Here is an 8,872-nt window from a genome sequence, read left to right on the forward strand (position 1 = left end):
CTACCGAAAGTCACACCAAGCCCACTGACATCTCAAAACTCACTATGGGACACTACACTGCACTCCAGAGAGAAGAAAGCCAGCTCCACCCACCAGAACACTGACATAAGCTTCCCTAACCAGGAAACCTTAACAAGCCACCCATCCAACCCCACCCACAGCAAGGAACTTCCACAATAAAGAAGAACCACAAACTGCCAGAATATGGAAAGGCCTCCCCAAACACACTGATATAAACAAGATGAAAAGGCAGAGAAATACTCAGCAGATAAAGGAACAGGATAAATGCCCATCAAACTAAACAAAGAAGAAGAGTTAATGGGTTAGTTAGAGTTAATGGGTGTTAATCAGTTAACCTGATATAGAATTCCAAATAATGATAGTGAAAATGATCCAAAATCTTGAAAATAAAATGGAGTCACAGATAAATAGCCTGGAGACAAGGATTCAAAAGATGCAAGAAATGTTTAACAAGGACTTGGAAGAAATAAAAGAGTCAATATATAACGAATAATGCAATAAATGAGATCAAAAGCCCTCTGGAGGGAATCAACAGTGGGCTAATGCAGGCAGAGGATAGGATAAGTGAGGTAGAAGATAGAATGTAGAAATAAGTGAAACAGAGAGGAAAAAATAATTAAAAGAAATGACGACAAACTCAGAGACCTCTGGGACAATGTTAAACGCCCCAACATTCGAATCATAGGAGTCCCAGAAGAAGAAGACAAAAAGAAAGACCATGAGAAAATACTTCAGGAGATAATAGTTGAAAACTTCCCTAAAATGGGGAAGGAAATAGTCATCCAAGTCCAAGAAACCCAGAGAGTCCCAAACAGGATAAAACCAAGGTGAAACACTCCAACACATATTATTCAAATTAACAAAGATCAAACAAAGGGAACATATATTAAAAGCAGCAAGGGAAAAACAACAAATAACACAAAAGAGGATTCCTGTAAGGATAACAGCTGATCTTTCAGTACAAACTCTTCAGGCCAGAAGGGAATGGCAGGACATACTTATAGTGATGAAAGAGAAAAACCTAAAGCCCACATTACTGTACCCAGCAAGGATCTCATTCAAATATGAACGAGAAATCAAAAGCTTTACACACAAGCAAAAGCTGAGAGAATTCAGCACCACCAAACCAGCTCTTCAACAAATGCTAAAGGATCTTCTCTAGACAGGAAACACAGGAAGGGTGTATAAACTCGAACCCAAAACAACAAAGTAAACTGCACTGGGATCATACTTATCAATAATTACCTTAAATGTAAATGGGTTGAATGCCCCAACCAGAAGACAAAGACTGGCTGCATGGATACAAAAACAAGACCCCTATATATGTTGTCTACAAGAGACCCACCTCAAAACAAGGGACACATACAGGCTGAAAGTGAAGAGCTGGAAAAAGATAGTCCATGCAAATAGAGACCAAAAGAAAGCAGGAGTAGCAATACTCGTATCAGATAAAACAGACTTTAAAACAAAAGCTGTGAAAAGAGACAAAGAAGGACACTTCATAATGATCAAAAGATCAATCCAAGAAGATATAACAATTATAAATATATATGCACCCAACATAGGAGCACCGCATTATGTAAGACAAATGCTAACAAGTATGAAAGGGGAATTTAACAATAACACAATAATAGTGGGAGACTTTAACACCCCACTCACACCTATGGATAGATCAACTAAACAGAAAATTAACAAGGAAACACAAACTTTAAATGATAGAATGCACAAGATAGACCTAACTGATATCCATAGGACATTTCACTGCAAAACGATGAATTTCACCCTTTTCTCAAGTGCACATGGAAACTTCTCCAGGATAGATCACATCCTGGGCCATAAGTCTAGCCTAGGTAAATTCAAAAAAATTTAAACAATTTCAAGCATCTTTTCTGACCACAATGCGCTAAGATTAGATGTCAATTACAGGAGAAAAACTAGTAAAAATTCCAACATATGGAGGCTGAACAACACACACTGCTGAATAATGAACAAATCATAGAAGAAATAAAAATATACATAGAAATAAATGAAAATGAAAAAACAACAGCGCAAAACCTATAGGACACTGTAAAAGTAGTGCTAAGGGGAAGGTTCATAGCAATACAGGCTTACCTCAAGGAACAAGAAAAAAGTCAAATAAATAACATAACTCTATACCTAAAGCAACTAGAAAAGGAAGAAATGAAGAACCCCAGGGTTAGTAGAAGGAAAGAAATCTTAAAAATTAGGGCAGAAATAAATGCAAAAGAAACAAAAGAAACCGTAGCAAAAATCAACAAAGCCAAAAGCTAATTCTTTGAGAAGATAAATAAAATTGACAAACCATTAGCCAGACTAATCAGGAAACAAAGGCAGAAGAATCAAATCAACAAAATTAGAAATGGAAATGGAGAGATCAAAACAGAAAACACAGAAATACAAAGGATCATAAGAGACTACTATTAGCAACTATATGCCAATAAAATGGACAACTTGGAAGAAGTGGACAAATTTTAGAAAAGTACAACTTTCCAAAACTGAACCAGGAAGAAATAGAAAATCTTAACAGACCCATCACAAGCACGGAAATTGAAACTGTAATCAGAAATCTTCCAGCAAACAAAAACCAAGGGCCAGAAGGCCTCACAGCTGAATTCTACCAAAAACTTAGAGAAGAGATAACACCTATCCTACTCAAACTCTTCCAGAAAATTGCAAAGGAAGGTAAACTTCCAAACTCATTCTATGAGGCCACCATCACCCTAATACCAAAACCAGACAAAGATGCCACATAAAAAGAAAACTACAGGCCAATATCACTGATGAACATAGATGTAAAAATCCTTTAAAAAAATTCTAGCAAACAGAATCCTACAACATATTAAAAAGATCATACATCATGACCAAGTGGGCTTTATCCCAAGGATGCAAGGATTCTTCAATATCCACAAATCAATCAACATAATACACCACATTAACAAATTGAAAGATAAAAATCATATGATTATCTCAATAGATGCAGAGAAAGCCTTTGAGAAAATTCAACATCCATTTATGATTTTAAAAAAAAAACCCCTCCAGAAAGCAGGAATAGAAGGAACATACTTCAGCATAATAAAATCTATATATGACAAACCCACAGCAAACACTATCCTCAATGGTGAAAAATTGAAAGTATTTCCCCTAAAGTCAGGAACAAGACAAGGATGCCCACTCTCACCACTACTATTTAACATAGTTTTGGAAGTTTTGGCAACAGCAATCAGAGCAGAAAAAAAAAAAAATAAAAGGAATCCAAATTGGAAAAGAAGAAGTAAAACTCTCACTGGTTGCAGATGACATGATCCTCTACTTAGAAAACCCTAAAGACTACACCAAAAATTACTAGAGCTAATCAATGAATATAGTAATTTCAAGATATAAAATCAACACACAGAAATCCCTTGCATTCCTATACACTAACAATGAAAAAACAGAAAGGGAAATTAAGGAAACAATTCCATTCACCATTGCAATGAAAAGAATAAATACTTAGGAATAAATCTACTTAAAGAAACAAAAGACCTACATACAGAAAACTATAAAACACTGACGAAAGAAATCAAGGAGGACACAAATAGATGGAGAAATATACCATGTTCATGGATTGGAAGAATCAATATAGTGAAAATGAGTATACTACCCAAAGCAATCTATAGATTCAATGCAATCCCTATCAAGCTACCAGCGGTATTTTTCACAGAACTAGAACAAATAATTTCACAGTTTGTTTGGAAATACAAAAAACCTTGAAGAGCCAAAGCAATCTTGAGAAACAAAAATCGAACTGGAGGAATCAACCTGCCTGACTTCATGCCCTACTACAAAGCTACAGTCATCAAGACAGTATGGTACTGGCACAAAGACAGAAATACAGATCAGTGGAACAAAATAGAAAGCCCAGAGATAAATCCACACACCTATGGACACCTTGTCTTTGACAAAGGAGGCAAGAATATACAATGGAGAAAAGATAATCTCTTTAACAAGTGGTGCTGGGAAAACTGGTCAACCACTTGTAAAAGAATGAAACTAGAACACTTTCTAACACCATACATAAAAATAAACTCAAAATGGAGTAAATATCTAAACGTAAGACCAGAAACTATAAAACTCCTAGAGGAAAACATAGGCAAAACACTCTCTGACATAAATCACAGCAGGATCCTATATGACCCACTCCCAGAGTATTGGAAACAAAAGCAAAAATAAACAAATGGGACCTAATTAAAATAAAAAGCTTTTGTACAACAAAGGAAACTATAAGCAAGGTGAAAAGACAGCCTTCAGAATTTGAGAAAATAATAACGAATAAAGCAACTTACAAATAGTTAATCTCAAAAATATATAAGCAACTCCTGCAGCTCAATTCCAGGAATATAAATGACCAAAAAGCCTCTTGATGAAAGTGAAAGTGGAGAGTGAAAAAGTTGGCTTAAAGCTCAACATTCAGAAAATGAAGATCATGGCATCCGGTCCCATCACTTCATGGCAGATAAATGGGGAAACAGTGGAAACAGTGTCAGACTTTATTTTTTGGGGCTCCAAAATCACTGCAGATGGTGACTGCAGCCATGAAACTGAAAGACGCTTACTCCTTGGAAGAAAATTTATGACCAACCTAAATAGCATATTCAAAAGCAGAGACATTACTTTGCCAATTAAGGTCCGTCTAGTCAAGGCTATGGTTTTTCCTTTGGTCATGTATGGATGTGAGAGTTGGACTGTGAAGAAAGCTGAGTGCCGAAGAATTGATGCTTTTGAAGTGTGATGTTGGAGAAGACTCTTGAGAGTCCCTTGGACTGCAAGGAGATCCAACCAATCCATTCTGAAGGAGATCAGCCCTGAGATTTCTTTAGAAGGAATGATGCTAAAGCTGAAACTCCAGTACTTTGGCCACCTCATGCAAAGAGTTGACTCATTGGAAAAGATCTTCATGCTGGGAGGGATTGGGGGCAGGAGGAGAAGGGGATGACAGAGGATGCGATGGCTGGATGGCATCACTGACTCGATGGACATGAGTCTGAGTGAACTCTGGGAGTTGGTGATGGGCAGGGAGGCCTGGTGTACTGCGATTCATGGGGTCGCAAAGAGTCGGACACGACTGAGTGACTGAACTGAACTGAGCTGAATCAAAACACGGGCCAAAGAACTAAACAGACATTTCTCCAAAGAAGACACACAGATGGATAACACTTGAAAAGATGCCCAACATCACTCATTATCAGAGAAATGCAAATCAAAACCACAATGAGGTACCATTTCATGCCAGTCAGAATGGCTACTATACAAAAGTCTTCAAGCAATAAATGCTGGAGAGGGTGTGGAGAAAAGGGAACCCTCTTACACTGTTGGTGGGAATGCAAACTAGTATAGCCACTATGGAGAATAGTGTGGAGATTCCTTTAAAAACTGGAAATTGCCATATCACCAGCAATCCCACTGCTGGGCATACACACTGAGGAAACAAGAATTGAAAGAGACACATGTACCCCAATGTTCATCGCAGCAATGTTTATAATTGCCAGGACAGGGAATAAACCTCAATGTCCATCAGCAGATGAATGGATAAGAAAGCTGTGGTACATATACACAATGGAGTATTACTCAGCCATTAAAAAAATACATTTGAATCAGTTCTGATTGGGTGGATGAAACTGGAGCCTATTATACAGAGTGAAGTAAGCCAGAAAGAAAAACACCAATATAGTATACTAACGCATATATAAGGAATTTAGAAAGATGGTAACGATGACCCTGTATACGAGAGAGCAAAAGAGACACAGATGTATAGAACAGTCTTTTGGACTCTGTGGTAGAGGGCAAGGGTGAGATGATTTGGGAGAATGGCATTGAACCATGTATATTATCATATGTGAAATGAATCACCAGTCCAGGTTCAATGTATGATACAGGGTTCTCAGGGCTGGTGCACTGGGATGACCCAGAAGGATGGGATGGGAAGGAAGGTGGGAGGGGGGTTCAGGATGGAGAACACATGTATACCCATGGCAGATTCATGTCAATGTATGGCAAAACCACTACAATATTGTGAAGTAATTAGCCTCCAATTAAAATAAATAAATTTATATTAAAAAAAAAAACAAGCATCCAGCCCTCATGGACCACTTTGGTTGAGTAGCTCTGAATGTCCCCCAAATTACTTAAGCATGAGTTATTTCAGGGTTTACTCAAAGTGAAATTAATCTCCAGTCTTTTAACTGTTCATGTAGAAATGCTTCTAAATGATTACAATTATACTTACATTTAGCCTTTGTCTAATTCTTCTGGGAAAACCAACATTTAACTGAGTTGTGAAAAGAAATATAACACAGGTATTGATTCAATATGAAAAAGACCTTTTATCCTTCCAAAACAATTTTAAAAATCAAAGTGGTTTGAAGGCAATTTAGCATTTTGTAGAAATTGGTAACACTCTCAAACAATACTATTATATTTGCAAACTCTTGTCTAAAAAAGAAAGCCTTTTTTGCTACTCTTTCCCTCTTTTTCCCTTGTATTTATTTCTGCCCTGCCTTGTTCTAAAAATCAGAGCCTGCCAGTTGTCAACATAAACACCTAGAACTGTGGCACTGAGGTAGCAAAAATATCATAAATTATATGGCTATTGATTTTCTTCTCCTGGTGTCTTCATGGTCTACTCAACACCATTGCTTCTTCTAACTGCTAAAATACCATCCTCCTCCCAAAGAAAGCATTTAATGCCTTGTATTTCCAGAACCCTGAGAAAACAAATTTGTCTATAATGGAAAAATCACACTCACCTCTATTTTTCTATTGGGTAAATAAAAACCTGTGCACACCATGATTTGAAACTTTGGGGACCCTAAGCAATATCACATTTGGAGTCACTTTATTAAAAAAAAAAAAAAAAGGTGGGGGGGACAATCATCAAATGCTTGCATGTTAAGTCCTCTAAGTCCCAGTTTAGATGTGCTGATTTTAAGTTGTATTCAGGTATTCTTGACAGCCTTGGTAACTGAGGTAGAAGTGTTTTTTTCTATCTTCCCAATGAGAATTCTTGATGGAAAACAAGATTCATGAGGTCTGAAGATAATGTACAATTCGAAGAATTATGTTTCATGTTTTGAAGAGACCTCTGCAATGATCAGCAAGTTTGAGCCAATTTAGTATAAAAAATTAGGACTCTGTGACAGAGGTTGACTTTTCACAGTCGACCTAGCATGACTCTACCCAGTGTCCCTGACTCATAGGAATGCCATGGGAAACTGACTGAAAAATTCAGCAGCTGATTCAGAGGACTCTGACACGGTATTTTGTCACTGTCTTCTACAGTCAAGACCATAAAACCTTAGATTCTGGATCCAGGACTTAGTGATAGTCATCAATAATGTAGACATTGTCTTCTGCTTGGATAGGCTTCAGAGCTGCATTTTTCAAAGCTCCAGTGTGAGACTCTTTCAAGGGAATCATACTGTAGAAAGAATAACATGAGTAAGAAAAAAGATCACTTCTCAAGTATGAGCAGCATATTTGTTTACGTTCATTCAAGCCTGAGTATTTGCATTTCTCAGAGCCCCATTCAAACATCCTATGAAATGAATAGAAGCTTCCAGAATTGTGAATATGAAGTTACAGGAAATTATTTTTAATAAGCAGGTAGAAAGTCACACCTTTTGGTTTCAAAAATCTCACACTGGTCTCTTTCAAGACACTCGTGCAATAGAACACAAAAAATTTATAGTCTAACAAGACAAATACCACACATCAAATTGAAGTATTAAACCAGGATGCACAGTCTCAAAGATGGCCAGGAAATGGTTTGGCTGGTGTTTTTCTACCCGAGGACTGTGACCCTTTAGTGAATGGTATTTAGTGGTATGTATCCTGTATTTAAGATAAATATATATATGTATACAAAATATCAGAGCATATCAGATGTAGCAAAATAGCATTGCTTCACCTAAGCATGTTCTAGATCCCAGAGTCAAAAATCACACCCTGCCTTAACAGTCAAAATTAGAAGCCATGGGTTAGGTGAGTTTTATGACATGAATGCTCACACATCAAGTGTACACAAAGGTCATTTGTGGAGTTTTGATATCAATGCTTTTTTACAGGTTGTCTGTAGGCACTATTTTTATTACCTAAGCCTGCCCAGAAATGATATGAAATTCACTGAATCTTCACTCAGCTCTGATCTTTAAACAGATTAGTCATACATGTATGGAAACAGGTTAGGGGTCAGTAGCTCACAATGAGTTAACATGATATAGCTGCCCCAAAAATAACATCATGAGGAAATAGACCTTTTTGTTTTTGTTTTGTTTGCTTTTCTATATTATACAGCATCTTCTATAATAAATATTTTCTTTTCTAATTAGGTGATTAAAACTGAAACTTTAAAAAAGCAAACATTGAAAGAACAAAAATGAACTAAAAGGATGTGATCATGTGTGGTTTTCTGTCTGTAGGGAGTACTTTTTTATTTTCCACTCTTGGAAGCTGACATCAAAAACTCCTAAAAGTCTGGTTTAGGACTCTAAGAGACCTGCTGTGTGATGTGACCTTGGATGTCACTTAACATCTCTAAACCTGTTTTCTAATTAGTAAACTGAGAATACTACTACTGCCTGTCTCACAGGTTTATTGCTGTGAAGGGCATGTCTCAATAATAAAATCCAGCATCTATGGAACACTTGCAATATGCTGGAGATTATTCAAGGCGTATTTTGTGGACTGGCTCATGTGATTAACTCAGATATAGGAAAGATTGGGTACAAACATCCAACGAAAGAGAACTAAGAATAATGGATGGCAGTTAAAGAGGGACAAATTCACAATCAAAGAA

This window comes from Ovis aries, chromosome 5 (genome assembly GCF_016772045.2).
Source record: "Ovis aries strain OAR_USU_Benz2616 breed Rambouillet chromosome 5, ARS-UI_Ramb_v3.0, whole genome shotgun sequence".
NCBI classification, from domain to species: Eukaryota; Metazoa; Chordata; class Mammalia; order Artiodactyla; family Bovidae; genus Ovis; species Ovis aries.